Genomic DNA, 17,396 nt, shown 5'->3' with positions numbered 1-17,396 from the left:
GCTTGAAGTCCCTGGTCTTCAATTCATGGGCTTATGCAAGATCAGCTTCACTAAAAAAAAAAAAAGGAAAAGTAACTTTTGCATCTCGTGAAAAGCTCTGATGGTGGAATAGCAGAAAAGGACCTCGAAGTGATGGTGTGTGTGTGTGATTTCTGAGATTTCTCAGATTTCTGAGCCGATGCTCTGATTTTCAGGTCCTGCTCTCCGAAGGGGTGACAATGCACGGGTTTATCCCGTTCTGCTGGAGGCAGAGAATGCTCCGAGGAGGAGAGGGCGGCTGTCCCGGAGGGATCCCGAGGCGTCCCGGGCCGGAGGGGCCGTTCCCTGGCCGTGCATTGTTTCCCGGTGCTGTCATGCCGTGAGCTGGTGCCGGCTGTGGTTGTAACCAGCAGGCGGAGCTGGGCTGGATAAACAAGCCGGAGCTATTCATAGCCATGAGGAGGGCAGAGCGCTCCTCTCCTAGCAACACAGCCAGGAGAAGAGCAGGAGAGCTCTGCCCAGCTGGTGGAGAAATGTGTGTGCGAAACGTTGGTGCTCTTGCCTTCCTTCCATCGCTATGAGCCCTCTCACCTGCTGCTCTCCCTCGCTCCAAAAATCTGAGTTTGGTCTCCTGCAGGTGATGGCCAGCTCTGTTCCCTGGGTTTTCATCAGTGAAAATGTCTTTGCCTGGTTTAAAACGAGTAGGAGATGAGGGTGGAAAGGTCCAAACCTGAGAGCTCCTGGGAAGGGCTTGAGCAGGGACACCTCTGCCCTGCTGCCTGCATTTATGGATCAAGGTGGGTGCTGGACCCTCCTTGACCCATAAATACCCACAAACAGCTGGAGGGCTGCTGCACTGAGCCATTCACTGTTCACTTCTTACATCAAAACCTACAGGTAGGTTCTGATTTATTTTCTTGGACGTGTGAAGCAAGGCTGGCGAGGCGCTGAAACAAATTGTCCAGAGCAGCTGTGGATATCTCATCCCTGGAAGTGTCCAAGGCCAGGTTGGATGGGACTTTGAGCAATCTGGTCTAGTGGAAAGGAGGGTTTGGAACCATGGCAGGAAGGTTTGGATATAGATGATCTTTAAGGTCTCTTCCAACCCAAACCATTCTGTGAAATCTTATGGCATGGCTCTGTGAGCTTTGGGTGCAGGGATGTGACAAAGCCATGGCAGGGGAATTAGAGCAGGTAAGTGTGCAGGGACAGCTTGCAGAGGAAGCTAGCACACCCAGCCGTTTGAAAAATTAGGCATGTAGTAGCAAGGTACTGACAAGTGTTCCACACACCTGTAACACTGCCAGTAAATCAAGCAAAGGCATTTGTCAGCTTGTCATTAGGAGAGTAATGAGCTAAGTACAACAGAATTTAGGGCAAGCAATGAGGCCAGCATCCCTCTGCAGTAGATTTGGCCAGAGACAAAGAAGAGTCAAAGTTTAAAAGCAAACAAGACTCCAAGCAGAGGGAGCTCAGTCCTTAATGAAGTGTCTCCCTTGCTCTGACCTCTGCATGGTGCAGGCTGAATTGGATTTTTGGGAAGGACCAAGGCTGCCTTCATCCTGCTCCTGCCAGGAGAGGCAGACACCTCAGGACCCCACACTTCTGATTTCACCAGTCCAGGCTCATAGCAAATGCCCTGAAATCAGCACACAGGTATTTTGATCTCTGGCAGACCATCATGAGCAGATTGCTGACATACACAATAGTTTTCCAGCAAGATTGCAATGTGTGAATTTAATAAATTGTTGGGAACAAAAAAGGAGGGGAAAACATCAGAAGCTCAATTTCAATGTCTATCTGAAAGCTGCATACTAGGCCTCCAGATCTCTCACAAAACATGCCACCACTTGAACTCCAGGAGTAATTAAATTTTATGGAGTTTGGCGAGAAGAGAGGGCCTCAACTCATAGTTTACCATTTGGTTACAAACTACTTGCTAAATAGCAGGAGAATGATCAAATCCAGGAATACTGGGTTCTGCTCCCAGCTGTAGGAGCTAGAGGTTAAAACAGTAAAGGGGTCAATCCAGTCATGTAATTTGGCCCATCCAGATGAAAGGCAGAGTAGCTGAAGGAGTAAGAGAAATGTGTTCTAGTCTCAATTGTTGCCACATTGTGCAGCTTTTTTCCCTTATTTTGCATTGCAGGATGGTTAGGGCTTGCAAGGGGTCACAGAATGAAGCCTTGGCCAGCAAGTAAAGTTAGGAAGTGCCCTGTAATGTGGGTGAAACAGCAGTAGGGGAAAGCCAGGGGTGTAAGGTGTGCTTCCTCAGGGCAGCCTCTCTGAGTCTGCAGGGAATTCAGCCCGGGACTCTCACTTAATGATCTCACTGATTCAGCTGAGAAAGCAAAAGCCCAGTACAGCTAAGAGTACGTGATAGAAACAATGATAAGGCAAGAGAGAGGGAAGAAAAAAGAACAATTGATTTAATGCCTTCTTCATTTGTATTTAAATAAATAAAGATACCAATAGAAGGCTCTAGGCACCTTACCACACAATTAACACAACCAAAGAGAAACCAGACTATGCACCACTCCCAAGCAGCATGAAATGATTATCCAGAATGTGCTCTGCCACCTCCCAGAGGAAAAGAAGGACTCGCCCCAGCCCTCACAGACAGCCTCTCTCTCCAAAGGGTGACATTTGCAATGTGCTTGCCTTGCAGGCATCTGCTGGGAAGGGGGACAGCACAGCCCTGGGACACCCCTGCACCTCTGCCTGCCCACGGCCCGAGGAGACACCAAGTGGATACAACATTCTGCTCCTCTTCCTCAGCAGAAAAAAATGTTGGCTCACCCGAGCCCCTGTTGACACTGAAGAATATTGCTGGCCCTGGTATAACGAGCTGGAAAAGTTCTGTGTCCTAATGAAAAAAAGAAAAGGAAAAACCCCGTAATTTCACCGGCAGTTGTTTCAGCAGCAGCACTGTTACAAGCTCCGAGCCATAACGCTGTTAGTGTTTCTCCCACCACCAGGCAGCTCGGATTGTTTCTGGTTCCCATTAGCATCTCTTGCCCAATGCTGCAGCTGCACACACACACACACACACACCCCTCTCTCGCTGCCCCTGGAGCTGGGGCTGGAGCTGACCCTGCTCCTGCTCCCAGCCCTCATCTCCAGGGACACAGCCTTCCCTGCCCGGACACAGCTTTTTCCTTGGGTTCAGGGGGATGAACCTCAATTACACCTGGTCAGAAGACAGACAGACTGCTTTTGCAGCAGTTTGTTCAGCCCGGAGAAGGCTGAGAGATGCTCAAATGCTCAGCCAGTTGTCAGAACCCAGGACATCCCTTTGGCTGCCCTGGATGGCTCCAGCCCTGTGCCTTTGATTTTGACCTATGATAAAGATTACCAACCTTATATGATGATTTACAAGCCATGAAAGTTTAAGTAGAATGACTGTTTGTCAGAGGGTGAAAAGTAGAATTTTGTAGTTTTAGAATGGGTGCTCGGGGTCCCAAGATGGAGGGATTTGGGCATGCCTTGTCCTTCTTTCTACTTTTTCCTAGCCTCCATCTTCTGGGTGATGGTGACACTTCTGGATTGGTTTAGGGTAGAAACACGCTGTCTAACATAGATGATAAGCATTGGAAAATAATTGTAAATAAAGTACATGTAATTTTTAGTATAAAAAGACAGCACCACCCTGAAGGTGGTCAGTGTGCCACAGCCTGACCTGCTGAACAGACCTCAGCAGGTCAGGAAAAGAATGTTAGAGATAACAGAAAATAAACAACCTTGGAAACCAGAACAGAAGAATCCTGACTCCTTCTTTGATTGCTGGGCTGGGAAGAGAGACTCTCTAACACATTCTGGGGTCATCCTGACCACAGAGACCCCTGAGAGCCAGTCACTCTCAGAGTGCCCCAAAGTCACCTGTGGGTGAATGCTTTGTGCTGCAGGAGGGTCCCTCATGTCCTCTCCCAGCCCCACATCTCACACAGAAGCCCCCAAGAAGCTCCAGTGCTGCAGGGCAGGCTCAAGGGCACACAGCAAGGGCACACATCAAGCCAGCAGGACAGATCAGGGACTGGGATCAGGCAGGGGAATGGGATGTACCTGTGTGTGCTGGTCCAAAGAAACCCAGCAAAGATGGGGCATTCAGATAGAAGCCAGAGTCAGAGGGCACAGAGGCTGGGTGCCCGAGTGGGGACAGTGTGGGAATTGAAACTTCATAGTATCACCAAGTCCAACTCCTGGCCCTGCACAGGACACCCCAGGAGTCACACCACGTGCCTGAGAGCAGTGTCCAAACACCTGACCTCTGTCAGGCTGGTGCTGTGACCACTGCCCTGTTCAGTGCCCAACCACCAGGGTGAAAAATATTTTCCTCATATCCCACCTAAACCTCCCCTGATTCATCTTCCTGCCATTCTCTTGGGTCCTGTCAGAGTAAAGAGAGCGGTGCCTGCCCCTCCTCTTCTGTCATGAGGGTGTTGAACATCACAATGAGGTCTCCCCTCAGTCTCCTCCAGGCTGAGCAGACCAAGTGACCTCAGCCATTCCTCATAAGGCTTCCCCTCCAGTCCCTTCACCATCCCCATGACCTCCTTTGGACACTCTCCAATGGCTCCGTGTCTTTTTTATATTGTGGCACTCAAAACTCTCCCAGGGCTGGAGGTGAGGCTGCCCCAGCCCAGAGCAGAGCAGGACAATCCTCTCCCTTGCCCAGCTGGTGATGCTGGTGCCCCCCAGGACAGGGCTGTCCCTCCTGGCTGCCAGGGCACTGCTGGCTCAGATTTAGCACCACCCAGGGCCCCCAGGGCCCTTTCCATGGCACTGCTCTCCAGCCCCTCATTCCCCAGGCTATGCACACAACGAGGGCTGTCCTGTCCCAGGTGCAGGGTCTGGCACTGCCCTTGTAAATCTTCATGCAGTTGGTGATCACTCATCTCTTAATTTCTCAAGGTCTCTCTGCAGGCCCTGCATACACTGAGGGAGTCAACAGCTCCTGCCAATTGAGTCTTGTCAGTGAATTTACTCAATATTCCTGCCAGTCCTGTGTCTGAGCTGTTAATGACAATACTGAAGATCACTGGTCCCAGGATGGACCAGCCTGATGTCCCCCCATTCACTGTGACTTTGTGCCTGACCTGTGAGCCAGTTGCTCGCCCACTGTGTAACACAGTTCTCCATCTCTGTGCCAGACACTTTGTCCCAAAGGAGGCTGTGAGAAGCACTATCAAAAGCTATGCTGAAGTCCAAAAAGGTTATATCTATGGTTTTCCTGCTAATTAGTGTTTGTTCACTTTTTCCTGCCCAAGTATCAGGCAAATAACAACTGCAGTTGCTGGAAAAAAACCCTCTGGTGCAGTAAAGGCTCTGTGCTGTTGTGTTCTGAACTCCCTGCTCCAGACTGAGCAGGAGCTCTATCCAGACCATCTGAGTGACTGCCCAGGTGCTGTGGGGCAAGCTCAGGCTGGCACAATGCACAGTTCTGAGCACTGGACAAGAGAAGGAGCTTGCCTGGGTGGGCATGGGCAGGAGCAGAGTGTGGCTGGCTCTCCAGAGCTCCGGCAGATCCCGTGTGCAGAGCAGAGCAGCCTCCAGGTCACGTGCCAGCCACGTACACAGACACACATCTCCTCCAGCCTTGGTAGCCTGGCAGGACTTGAAAGCACAGGTCTTGAACCACAGATAGTGGTTTTGCCAGGTTAATCCTCACATCTTCTCATCTCTGGCTCTGCCCTCACAGTTGACATCTGACCGTCTGCTCTGACAGAACCTTGAATTCTTGCAGGATGAAGTTACAAAGAGGAGACTTCCAACACTCCAATAACTTTCATTTGTCTTTGGGCTCTCTACAGGTTCACAGTCCCCAGCTACAGCAATAACCACAGTGATCCTTATGAAGCAAGGCAGGGTTGCCAAAAGCAGGGGCAGATCTGAAGGTACTTGGGAATCACAGTTGGATACACCTCTGCAGTGATGGGGATGACTCCTGGCAACAAGGCTGCCCTTATGGAACACCTGATCTGGCAGGTCAGCCACTGCCCTGTGTTTGCCACCTTGGTGACCCTGACACCCGTGCAGTGCAGAGCACAGCGTTCTGCTGCTGCTAAATCTGTGCCAGGGCATGCAGGCATAGCAGAGCTCATGGGACAGGAGCTGGCCTGGCTCCAGTCCTAGTCCTGTCCCTCGTTCAGCAGTGTGCCTCTGCAGCAAGCCTTGCCCTTATTGCCTTGTGAGTGGCTCCAAAAAGGTGCCACAAATTCATGGGATCAAGGCCAGAGCTTTGAAGTCTGCCAGGGCACAGTGACTTGGGTCTTCACTGGCAGGACATCCTTGCACCACCTTTCGCTGTGTGAAGATGTTTGCAGTATCCAGGCGGAGCAAAAGGAGGAATGAGTGACATCAGGAGTTCTGGGTGGGGATCCAGAGAGGTCATCCCAAGGTGCTCTCAGGTGTGCTTTGTCACCTGTCCCAGTGCCAGGTGTGCCTCAGCACACACACCCCCATGTCCCCAGCAGCCATCATCACCCTCCCCTCAGAGGGCACTGCCTGGCTGGAGCCTTCTCCTCGAGTTTCCATCAAGTGCCAGAAAAACTCCCTCTCTCCTGTCCCTGGTGGCCAGAGCTCACATTTGGCAAGCAGAGCCCAGCAATCCTGCAGGAAGGCATGCTCAAACAGAGGAACTGAATCTATCTCCTTCCTCATGCAGCAATTATTCTGCTTGCTTTCCCCATCATTCTGGGTGCCCAGCCTGAGTGCCTCTGCCTCGGCGCTCGCTGGATGCGCTCCCAGCCCTGAGTGTCAGCTGGGAGCACACGCAGCCACAACATCAGGCACGATCCCTGATCCCAAACAGCACCAGCTGTCACCACCTCAGCCCTCTGGGACTCGGCAGAATGGGGTTTTCCTAGTGTGCACATTCTTGGGGCTAGCCCCAAGCCTCAGAAACCCACCCAAGCTTGTGCGTTACTCAGCAATTCCCAGTGCAAACCACCATCCCAACAAGGAGAAGCTGTGGTCACTGTCCTGCCTGACAGAGGGAGGGGTGACCCTCCTGTGGCTCAGGGAAGCTCCTGGCACTCTCTCAGCAGGGCCCTGGGCAGGGAACTCATCCCATCCTCAGATGCAGAGGTGGCCAGCAGAGCTCCCCAGGGAGTTCCAGTGAGCCAGGGCAGGCAGTGCAGACTCTGTGGGATGATGCACAGAGAGAACCTCTCCTATCAAACATCTAGCCTTGGAATAGTTTGGAGTACACTGGCTCCCAGTGTACTCCAAACAAGTGGGCTGATGTTAAAACTATGCTGCTTAGGGTGGGAAAACCTTCCAGTGTGTTTCTGCTAGGAATATTGCCACTGGCTCCAGGTGGGACTGGGTTTGGGGCTGAGGGAAGGAGAAGAGATAGAGGAGGAATGAACCTGCACTTCTCTAAGCTGTGCAGCCATCCTCCTGGAGGCAGGGGCAGCAAAGGGAGCACATCCAGACAGGAACAAACTGACATCTGGAGCTATCCATAACTCTCTGTCTCTCCAGTACTTATTGTTTCTACAACAGGAGTGATTAGTGCCCATACCAAGGCCAAGGGCTCGGACAGGCGCAATGAGAAACAGCTCCTGCCCTGATCTGTGAGCTGCAGCAGAGATCAAGGACACAGGAAAGGGGGACAGAGGTGGGAAATGACTTCCCACCATGGCACGGGCTGGGAGAAGAGCTGGGATCACAAACATGGGTCTGTCCAGCTCCCTGCTGCCCCTCTCCCCCAGCCCAGTGGCACAGAAGCCACAGACACTGCTCCCCAGCTCCACGGCTGCAGTTAATGAGTCAGGTCTGTGAATTAGTTAATTTCCAGGAGGGTTCTTTCATGACAAACACCACACAGCAGGCATTTTACATCTACAGCTACAGGAGCAGCCTCTAAGCCCACAACCCTTTGTCAAGAGTAAAAATAGAAAACAGTCACAGTAGATGGAAAGAGACAGGAATAAGGCAAGGGCAGGGAAAGATGGAAGCACTGCAAGTTCTGCAGAAGGATGGAGGTTTCAGAAATGTCCAATTATCTCCAGAATCTGCCTGCAGCACACTTGTTTCAGCAAGATGGTAAAGAGTGTGGCTCAGGGCTACACAAAGCCATCACTAACAGCTACTGGGATTCAAATACCTTAGACTCATTACTCAATAATTAGGGAGCCCATCCTAGCCCAGAAGTCACATCTTGCCACATTGGCTGAAGCTGAACGAGGCCCTTGGGTTTCCATCCCACTGGGATCAGGGGCACCAGCAGTGGGGTGGCCTTGGCAGTGCTCAGGGCCCCAGAGGTGAGGAGCAGACGAGGCAGAGGGAGAGCTTGGAGCAGGGGCAACAACTGCAGCCCCCAGAGCCCCTGTGGAGGAGCGATGAGGAACACCAGGGCAAATATATCCGTGGGGAAGGATTCCTTGCAGGGAAAGAGGGGCACCCAGAAAAGAGCAGCTCCGCCCATTAGCACAGCTGTGCTGGGCCAGCTCAGAGCTCTGGCAGCCCTCTAACCTGTCTCCAAGGGCCACAGGAGGAGATGATGCTGTGGGACAAGAGCAGCCTTCCCAGGGACACTCCCCCTATCCTGAGCTGAGCTGGCAGCACAGGGGTGGCACTGGGTGCACACAGAGCACCAAGAGGGCACCAGCAGGGCTGTGGAAGGCAGAGCTGCTGCACAGCTGTGGTGTACAACAGGCACAGGGGAGCTGTGATGTTGGTGAGCAGTGTTTCCAGGCTGGGGAGGGGTGGCAAAGGCACAGGCGAGTGGAAAAGAGGGAGACAAAGGAGATACTTTAGAAAATAATGGAGGGGATTGGTGAGGAATGGAGCAAGAGGGAATGGTTAGGTCTCTAGAAGATAACACAGTAGGGAAGGAAGAGCCTTTGGTGACAGGTGGTGGTGGAAGAACAAAGCAGAATAAAAGAGAGGCGGTGTAAGGAAGAGAGTGTGAGCACAGCCAGGCTGAAATGAGAGACTGAAATAATGGTGGGGAGAGCACCCCTCAGACATCCTTCACAGAGGAAGTGACAAAGTGAAAAGGGAAAAACAAAACCCATAAAATGCAGAGGGAAGAAGTGGGTATTTTATCACTGAGCGTGAGGTGATGCTGGTGTGCAGGAACCCAGTGATTGAAAAGCACAGGCAGAATGGTAAATTCCTCTACATGTGCTTGCACACCACAAATAACCTGGGCACGCAAGGACTGCCTGTTAAATTGGGGTGGCACCCAGAAGAATGGCCCACCACCTTTTCTACTGTGTTTCTGGGCTGGGCACCAAGGTTTCAGGCACCAATCCTGTGTCAGTGCTCCCCCTGCTTCCACAGCCTGCTGGGGAGGAACCTACTGCTCTGTGTCTGGGGATGCCAGCCTTGGAAGCACAGGGATCCTGCCTGCAGGGAGCCAGGGTGCTGGAAACATCAGGCTGCTTTGAACAACAAGGAGGTTCATCTCCTCACCTTGGGGGCTCTGCCTTTTGCCTGCACTGATGGGATAAAACAGCCACAGGGAGACACCACCAACACTCTGGGCCCCCCAGGATAAACGTAGGCTGCTCTCAGCACACAGAGAGGAATCCAAGCACTACATCTGTGGTCGTGGTCCCTGCTTCAGTGCTCTTACAAGGAGTATTTTATGCATTAAAATAAGATTTTCCCTGTAGCTTCCCTTTTAACAGTGCTGGCTGCTCAGCCTGGAAAACATGACTCAGGAAGAGGCTGTGGACATCTCCCTGAGCACGAGGGGAGAGCAGAGAACATCAGAGAGCAGGAATCACATCCTTGTCACACAGACACCACCCAGCAAGGCCAGCATGCTGCTGCTCTGGAGGAGGGCTGGGGCAGAGCAGGGTTTGTGTGCTCTGCCACATGCAGCCCTTGCCTTCCCTGAGAGGATCAAAAGCATCGTTTACAGCCGAGATTATCAAAGCCAATCTTTTGGTCTCATTGGTCAAACTGGGGAAATCTCCCAAGTGCTTGTACTGCTAAAATAAGATCTTGTTCAGTGGAGATTATGCAGAACCATCTCTTTCCAGGCACATTTTGTTAGCAAGGGATTAACTAGGAATGTTGACATTTAAGTTGTTGTCACTGCATATTTGAGGCTGAGTGTACATTAATTACAGGGCAGCACAGCTCCCAGCCTCAAAGCTCCTTTTTTTAACAGAAGAAGGAACCAAGGCTGTGCTTCCCAGTGTGTGAGAGGGGTCAGAACTCCAGGAAGGATTTCAAGGGGGAAGATCAGGGCCCAAGGGGAGACAGGCTGGTGCTACAGAGGCAGCCTCAGCCAACACCATATTCAGGTGAATGGGGCAGTATGCACTGATGGCAGAGACCGTCATTTCATCTTTTCATATTTAAGGAATTGGGCAATTACTAGAGGTTCTTTGATAAATATGGCAGAACCATATTTATCTCCAAAAGGGAAAGGAAAAAAAAAAGAGAGAGAGAGAAAGGACAATGTCATTTCTGCAACTTAGTTTGTCCCCTTGGTGCTAGGATAGCAGGTAACCTCCAGGGCCATGCTCCCCTTTATCCAGCCTAGGCATCTCAGATGACTCTGAACTACACCAGCTCAAAATATCAGTACAGCCATCCATCACATCTCACTCACGCTGGATTTCAAATCTCATTAGGATCCAAGAAAACGCAGGCAGAAATTCACAGTTTTGTTATTGTCCTAAGTATTTCCAGCACAAATACACACAAAATACCACAAGAGCAACGGTGCCTCAGTACACGGACATATGGCAGGAGCAGAAAAAGCTGCTCCGGTGCAATTGTTCAGCTCCATTTCATGGAGAGAGCTGCACAGGGGGAGGGCTGAGCGCCGGGGAGAGGAACAGAGAAACACGCCAGGCTACACAGGGCTGACAGAGGGAGAGCAGGACGGCAGGGAGGGCAGGGCAGCGAGAGACGCGTGCGACTCCAGGGGAGAGACAGCAACGGCGGCACGAACCCCCCAAGAAAAGGAAGGAAAAAAAGGCGGGGAGGGGGAGCTGGGGTGTGTAAGTAGAATGAAAATAAAGGGGAAAAGGCGGAAAAAGATAGGAGCAGGGAGGGAGGGAAGAGAAGGGAGGAAAGGCGAGGGATGCGCTCTCGGGATCCGCGGGAGCCCCGGGCCGCCAGCGCCCTCTGCGGGCCGGGCGCGGAACTGCCGGCGGGGCTCCCCCTGCAGGGCGGCACCGCCGAGCGCCCCCAACCCGGGGGTCTCTCTAAGCCTTCCTCCATCCCGGGGATCCCTCCGAGCTCTCCCCCATCTCGGGAGTCCCTCCAAGCCCTCCTACATCCCGGGGTTCCCTCCGAGCTCTCCCCATTGCCGGGGTATTCTCAGAGCCCCCCGCCCTGCCCTGCTCAGTGCCTTCTCTGAGTCTGAGCCCCCGCTCCTGCAGCTCTCCCTCCCTCCCTTGTCAGAACGCTGTAGCTGCTGCCCCAATCTGCGAGGGAGCCCTGTCTCCTCCATAAGAGGAGCTCTCTGGGTAGATGGGACCCTCCTCAAGTGGCAGTGAGATGGAGAGACTCGCAGAGAGCTGCTATGTCCCTTCACCACCGCCGGGCAGTGAGGAAGATGATGCCGGAGGAAGATTGGCACAAGCTTGTAGCCCACAGCAGCGGCAGACCTCAGCCTGCCCCGTACCTTTGCTCTTAGCACATGTAATCCAAGAACAACCCATGGGATGAGGGTCACAAAACCCTGGCAAAGGGACTGGGGTGACAAGGGGACATCCCATCACCGTGCTGAGAAAGGCCACCAAACCTGAACAGCTCGCACTCCTACCGCAGTGTGGAGGGGCATCCTCACTTGTGAGCACAGCACGGGGCGGCCATGGAGGTGTCTCGGATCTTTCACCAAGCATCACAAGCTTTGGGCGCTTTTCCCTTCCCTCCGCGTGTGTGTGGCTGCCACACTGCTCCCCGGCCGGGCGCTGGGAGCCCTTGGCCGAGCGCCGGGCCCGGCAGCAGCAGCATCGGGGAGTGTTTAAGCGCCCCCCGGGGCCCTCCCGGCTGGGCGCAAAGTGCGGGAGCAGCTGCCTGTTTACAGCGGGAGGGTGCAAATTGGCCTTCGGGGAGAGCAGCACCGCATCTCCCTGCGGCTCGGCTCGCCACGGAGACCTCCAGCTGAGGAAAACAACCAGGAAGGCGAGTATCTGCCATTTCCTAGGGGGAAAGGATTCAGAGGAGAGCTGTCTGAGTCTATTAGCTGATGCTGGTTCCTGTGGAGAGATGGTGGCACACCGGTTTGCTTCAAATAGTCTGTTTCCATCTCTAATACCACCTTCAAGCATCCAGACCCAGACACACAGAACTCCCTTCCTGCTGCCTTCTACGGCGTGCCTCTCACGGAGGATTTTATTTTCCTAACGGGAGACACGAAGCAGGGCTTGCAGTAAATGAAAAGAACCGTGTCCATTTGCATGGTTGCATAATCACGTTATACAGGGATCTTTCAGACTCTGGAGAGCACAGAGAGAGAGAGAGAGAGAAAAGTGGGACGTCATGAGCGGGAGCTAAAAGCCAGATCTCTCGATGAGATCAAGGAATGGATGTGAAGTCAGTCAGATGGAGAAATGTCTGGGTAGCTCTCCCAAACAGCGAGAGTCGCAGGCTCAGCTCTGAACATAAACAAAGCGAGATGTTTCTGGGGGCTGGGCTAGGTTTTGTGTAAACTCAGTTTCCTCTTCCATCATTGAAACCGGATGAGACGAGCAGCCTGTAGCCAGGATCTTTGCCTCTCTGCTGAGGGCTTGCACAGGGCTCAATTCCCAGGGTGCTCAGGCCAGGACCTTTCACCAGCATCATATTCACTGCAGAGTGAAAGAAAAATCGCTCACTTCATGCTGCTGAATGAGGAGCTCTATTTCCAGAATACACATTTGCCTCTTAGTAAATGGTAGTTTACCAGCACTGGCAATATTCCCCTTTGGATCCCCTGGTGATCTTTGATTAGTCCAAGCCTCAGCCCAGGGTCACCCAAACATCAGTCCCCTAAGAGAGAAAGCTTCACTTGAAATATAAACACTATTAAATCAAAAGGACAGACTTCCACAGAAAATCTCTGAAACAAGGGAAACAAAAACTGGACAAGTGTAGCTTGTCCTTTATAAGGATAGGAAATTATTTTGAAACCCAGCATCACTCATTTGCTATCCTGTTGCCCTGGAATTCCCACCTCCTGTTCCTGACTCCATTATTTGTTCTGATGTCAGTAGTGGGAGGGTAAGAACATCTCCATAAACATTTCATGGTCCACTTTGTACCTCAAGTACTTCTGTGAAATTTTAAAAATCTAGGACGGTTTAGCCATCCCAACCATTTGAAATGTTTAACCATCTGAAGGATTTCTCGGCTGCTCCCTGGAGTGTGAAGTCAAACATCGCCCATCCTGTGGGAAAGGGAGAGTGGGAGGACATGTTTTTTACATGTTGTACCTCTTCACCTCCTTTGCACAGTCTGATTTCTTGTTCACGGGGTAGTTAGCGATACAGAATTTAAAGGAGCTGTATCCTCAGCCAGAGAGGACAGGGAAGCAACAGGTGCCCAATGTAAATTATCTGTCTCACCCTCAGGAGCAAAGCTGTCATCACCAGCCCCGAACTTGTTAGGAGGAATAAAAGGCTAACCTGAGAGGCACGAGAGAGCCCTCCCTCCCCAGCAGCCTGCAGCATATGGCAGCAGCAGCCTGCAGGATTCCAGTGCCACGGAGCATGGCTGCCTGCCCTCTGATGCCTGCACCTTTCTGCAGCATCCGGCAAGTGTGAGGAGGCAACGAGCGAAATGCAGACTAGCCCACTGGGCTCACAGGAAATTTCTCAACATGTGGTGCTTCGTGTGAGTGGGATAACTGTCAGACATTGCCTCTAAGGACATGTTCCTCAGGGGGCTTGGACTGCTCAGAAATCCTGGATTCCTCCCCCAAGGCAGGCAGCTCCTGGTTCCCTGTCTCTGCACTGCTGTGCCACATCCTGCCTGCTGCAACTGTGCAGTGAAAATTGGGGCATTTATCTGATCCTCTGTGCTCCACACAGACAGTTTAGCTAAGGACATCTCCCTTCACATCCTCACTGCAACTGGGAGCTCCCATGAGAAGCACCTAAACCTCCCAGGGACCGTGAACAGTCCCAGGAGTGGGACTGGAAATTAAGCTGAGAGAATTACAGTGCCACAGAAGGGATACCTGAGATACCTGCAAATGAGCTTGTGGAGGCTCTGGAATAAGACCAAGAGCTCTGGGAGCTGACTAAAATGTACATGCAGCTGCAAACTACTTGACATAAACCACTAGACACTGGCAGTAGAAAGTATGGGTCTTGCAGACTTTGCAGAAAATAATATATTGCAAACTTGTTGCTCGAGATGTGAGAGGCCAAACGTCACAGACATCTTTTATGGAAAATACTTTCTTTAGGATTTTTCCTCTTGAGAAGCCTCAAGAACAAAAGGTAAATAAAGGTTATCTGCTGCTGTGGAATGCAACAGGTAGATCTGTAAATTGTCTCATAGGGTTGTTTTTAATTAATGGCCAATCACAGCCAGCTGGCTTAGACCCTCTGTCCAAGACAGAAGCTTTTGTTATCATTCTCTTTTATTCTATTCTTAGCTAGCCTTCTGAAGAAATCCTTTCTTCTATTATTTTAGTATAGTTTTAATGTAATATATACCATAAAATAATAAATCAAACCTTCTGAAACATGGAGTCAGATCCTCGTCTCTTCCCTCAACCTGAGACCCCTGTGAACACCATCACAGCCAAGTAATCTGCAAGATAAAAGATGAACAGGACCTTTGCATCGAATTTCCTGCTAGTTTTCTGTCTGGAATGTCAAAAGGAGGAACGAGACAGTATTTTTTAATTATGAGAATGTTCTTTTTTGGCCTGGACCATGACATATGGACCTTACATGCTGGAACAGGGATCAGGTAGTAAGTAGAGAAAAGCTTCAAGCAGGACCCTGTAAGACAAACAAGGGGCTGCCCTGAAGTTGGGAAGGGGCAGAACTGGGGAGAGAAGATGATTTACTTTGTCTCTGCTTGCTCAGAGGCTTCTGCCTTGTGGCTGGCCATGTCTTCTGGATGGCACCCATGAAACAGGTACAGGAGAAGGGCAACCAGGAACAGGCTCACTCCAACCAAAGCAGGATCCATGTGGAGAAAGCTGTCTGAGCAGGAGAGCTCCAGCAGCAGTGCCAGAAGCGTGGAGCTGCCAGGAATGGCTAAGCCTGGAGTTAGAGAGCACGTACCAGGGAGCTCACCAAGCCACAAGGCCAAGCAAATCTTTCCCTGTAGGGAAGCATGAAAGTTTGACAATGAAGTCCCACAGATATGTGTGCTTAGCAGAAAGATTTTTAATTGTAGAGTCTGATGAAGGAATAGAGATTGAAGCAAGTTTAGATACAGAAGAAAAGAATTGTTGAGCCAGTCTTACTAGATAACTAAGAAGGCAAAAGTTGTGTTAGTTAGAAGGGGTTTTTATGACTCAGCACTGCAAACTCACTGTGCTGCTCAAGAGGTGCAGGTGGTGCAAACACCTGCAGACAGCTCCCAAACCATCACAGGCCATGAGAGCCAGCAGGACCAGGGTGAGTACCAGTGAATCAGAGATCTGTGATGCCAGTGCAGGGAATGGTTCCCGTGTTTTTAAAACCTTTGCAGGTGCATCTGGAACAGAGGGAGGCAAGCAGCAAATGCCAATGAACAAAGCGCCAAGGCAATAACACCTGGGTACACTGGGGCAGCTCTGAAACAGCATTTCCCTCATCAGTGCCACTGCAAAGATGCCCAAAACTGCCAGGAAGAGTAACACCCAAAGGGAGACGTGGTATGGAAACCCTCAGAAAATGAATATCATTGTCAAGCTTTGATTTCCCATTCATGCAAAGATTTTTTTTTCCATCTACTGGCAAAAAATAATCACTGTGGAGACAGTTGGGGGTACCCTGTGGGGAAAAGAAAAAGCTTTTCTAAAGAAGCTTACAAATAATGGTTCAGATCTCCTTCAAATTGACATTGAATCAGAAGAAATAAATGGAGCTACTCAGATTTGGTAAGGAAGTGATCCTATTGTTTTAATGTGATTGTGTTTTAATGATGCTGGAAGATGATGACAAATTGGCTCCCTCTGGTTTGGATTTTTCCAGACTGGCACAGGACAGATGCAACAAATGAAGAATGCCAGAAGGACTATAAATGGAATAGAGCTGTAGTTCCTACACTCAGCTATCCCTGTATCTCATATAAAAAAAAAAAAAAAAAAAAAAAAAAAAGTAAAAAAAAAGGGGGGGAAAAAAGGGGACAGAGCTATGCTGACATGGAGTGTTAGTAAATTTAGGGTAAGATACATCTCAGACCACTGCAAACCCTCAGGGCTTAGCATTAACTTGAAAAAAATTACCATATATTGTTGTATTCGTATTGTTATTATCATATTTCTAGAATCCCATACCTTCAGAGTGGTTTTTCTCACAAGCAGCTCTTCACAGCAGAGCTGTTCCTGCTTCTTCACCAGGGCTCCTCCAAGACTCTCCCTGACCAACCAGCCCACCCCCTTTTATCCCAGTTATCTTCACTAGCCACAGCTGCAGCCCATTTAGAACAACCAGGATTGGGGCAAGGCCACTTATACAATACATATATTTTACTAGGACTCCTACTATAATATCTCTGGAAATGCAGTGCTAAGGGCACCCAAAGGAAAGTGATTTTTGTCATGCAGTGCCACTGCTGACCAAGAGCATGATTATAGTTGGGTCATTTTGACACTGGAAACCAAGGACGCTGCCCTCTCCTGCCAGCCACCATGGTGATTCCCAGTGCCAGTGGGAATCCATCTCTGCATTTGCACATATCTGCATCTTTGGTTTAACCTTGAGCCTGACTTGCAAAATTTTATTCACAGCGCATCAAACAGTTACTTCCATCCATCCACAACAGTTTTCTATGAAGTTTACATTTCCATCTTCATCAACACATTTTCCAAGGATGTGCATTTCATATGAGGTGAGTTCTGCCTTGTCAAAAATCTCATGCTCACTGATTCCAGCCTGTCTCAGTATATACTCACATGTGTATTTATTTTACTTAACCTTAAAGCAAAGCAGCTCAGCTTTGTTGTGTAGACGATCCTTATATTTTCTTGGTTTTGAGAATTTGTATACAGATAAACAACATTCAGGATCTGACATTTCACTTTGATTGCAAGTTGCTGTAATTAAGAACCAAAGCTTTATGAATTTTAATCATCAGCTGTAAGTGGTACATTATCTCTAGTTCACAATGAAAGCAATCAAGTGGACAAGATATTTTTAGAGACATTACTGTGGTAATATTACATTAAGTAGTGGTTAGTACACTATTTTCACACCCAGTGATTTCACACATTAATGCGGCTATAGATCAGCGTTAATGACAAGAGAAAGTTATTTTTCAAGTAGCATGAGAAGGGTGGTTAAGAGAGCTGC

General features: G+C 50.3%; 1 protein-coding gene and 2 long non-coding RNA genes across 3 annotated transcripts in view; 1 reads left to right on the top strand and 2 right to left on the bottom strand.

The window, feature by feature from the left end:
* The window catches only part of LOC141727001 (uncharacterized), a 61,373-nt gene extending 49,632 nt beyond the window's left edge, over positions 1-11,741 (bottom strand). The window contains exon 1 of the mRNA XM_074532230.1: positions 11,720-11,741. The gene's annotated coding sequence lies outside the window, so the exon portion shown is untranslated. The remainder of the gene's footprint in view (positions 1-11,719) is intronic.
* Positions 10,976-17,396, top strand: part of LOC141727009 (uncharacterized) — an 8,637-nt gene continuing 2,216 nt past the window's right edge. Inside the window, exons 1-2 of the long non-coding RNA XR_012577996.1 lie at positions 10,976-12,081; positions 13,509-16,935. This is a non-coding gene — a long non-coding RNA (uncharacterized LOC141727009). The remainder of the gene's footprint in view (positions 12,082-13,508; positions 16,936-17,396) is intronic.
* Positions 14,547-17,396, bottom strand: part of LOC141727010 (uncharacterized) — a 15,095-nt gene continuing 12,245 nt past the window's right edge. The window contains exon 3 of the long non-coding RNA XR_012577997.1: positions 14,547-14,697. This is a non-coding gene — a long non-coding RNA (uncharacterized LOC141727010). The remainder of the gene's footprint in view (positions 14,698-17,396) is intronic.

The sequence above is a fragment of the Zonotrichia albicollis genome, chromosome 2 (assembly GCF_047830755.1).
Source record: "Zonotrichia albicollis isolate bZonAlb1 chromosome 2, bZonAlb1.hap1, whole genome shotgun sequence".
NCBI classification, from domain to species: Eukaryota; Metazoa; Chordata; class Aves; order Passeriformes; family Passerellidae; genus Zonotrichia; species Zonotrichia albicollis.
Note: the sequence above shows the minus strand (reverse complement) of the source record. Positions and strands in the feature narration are given on the sequence as shown.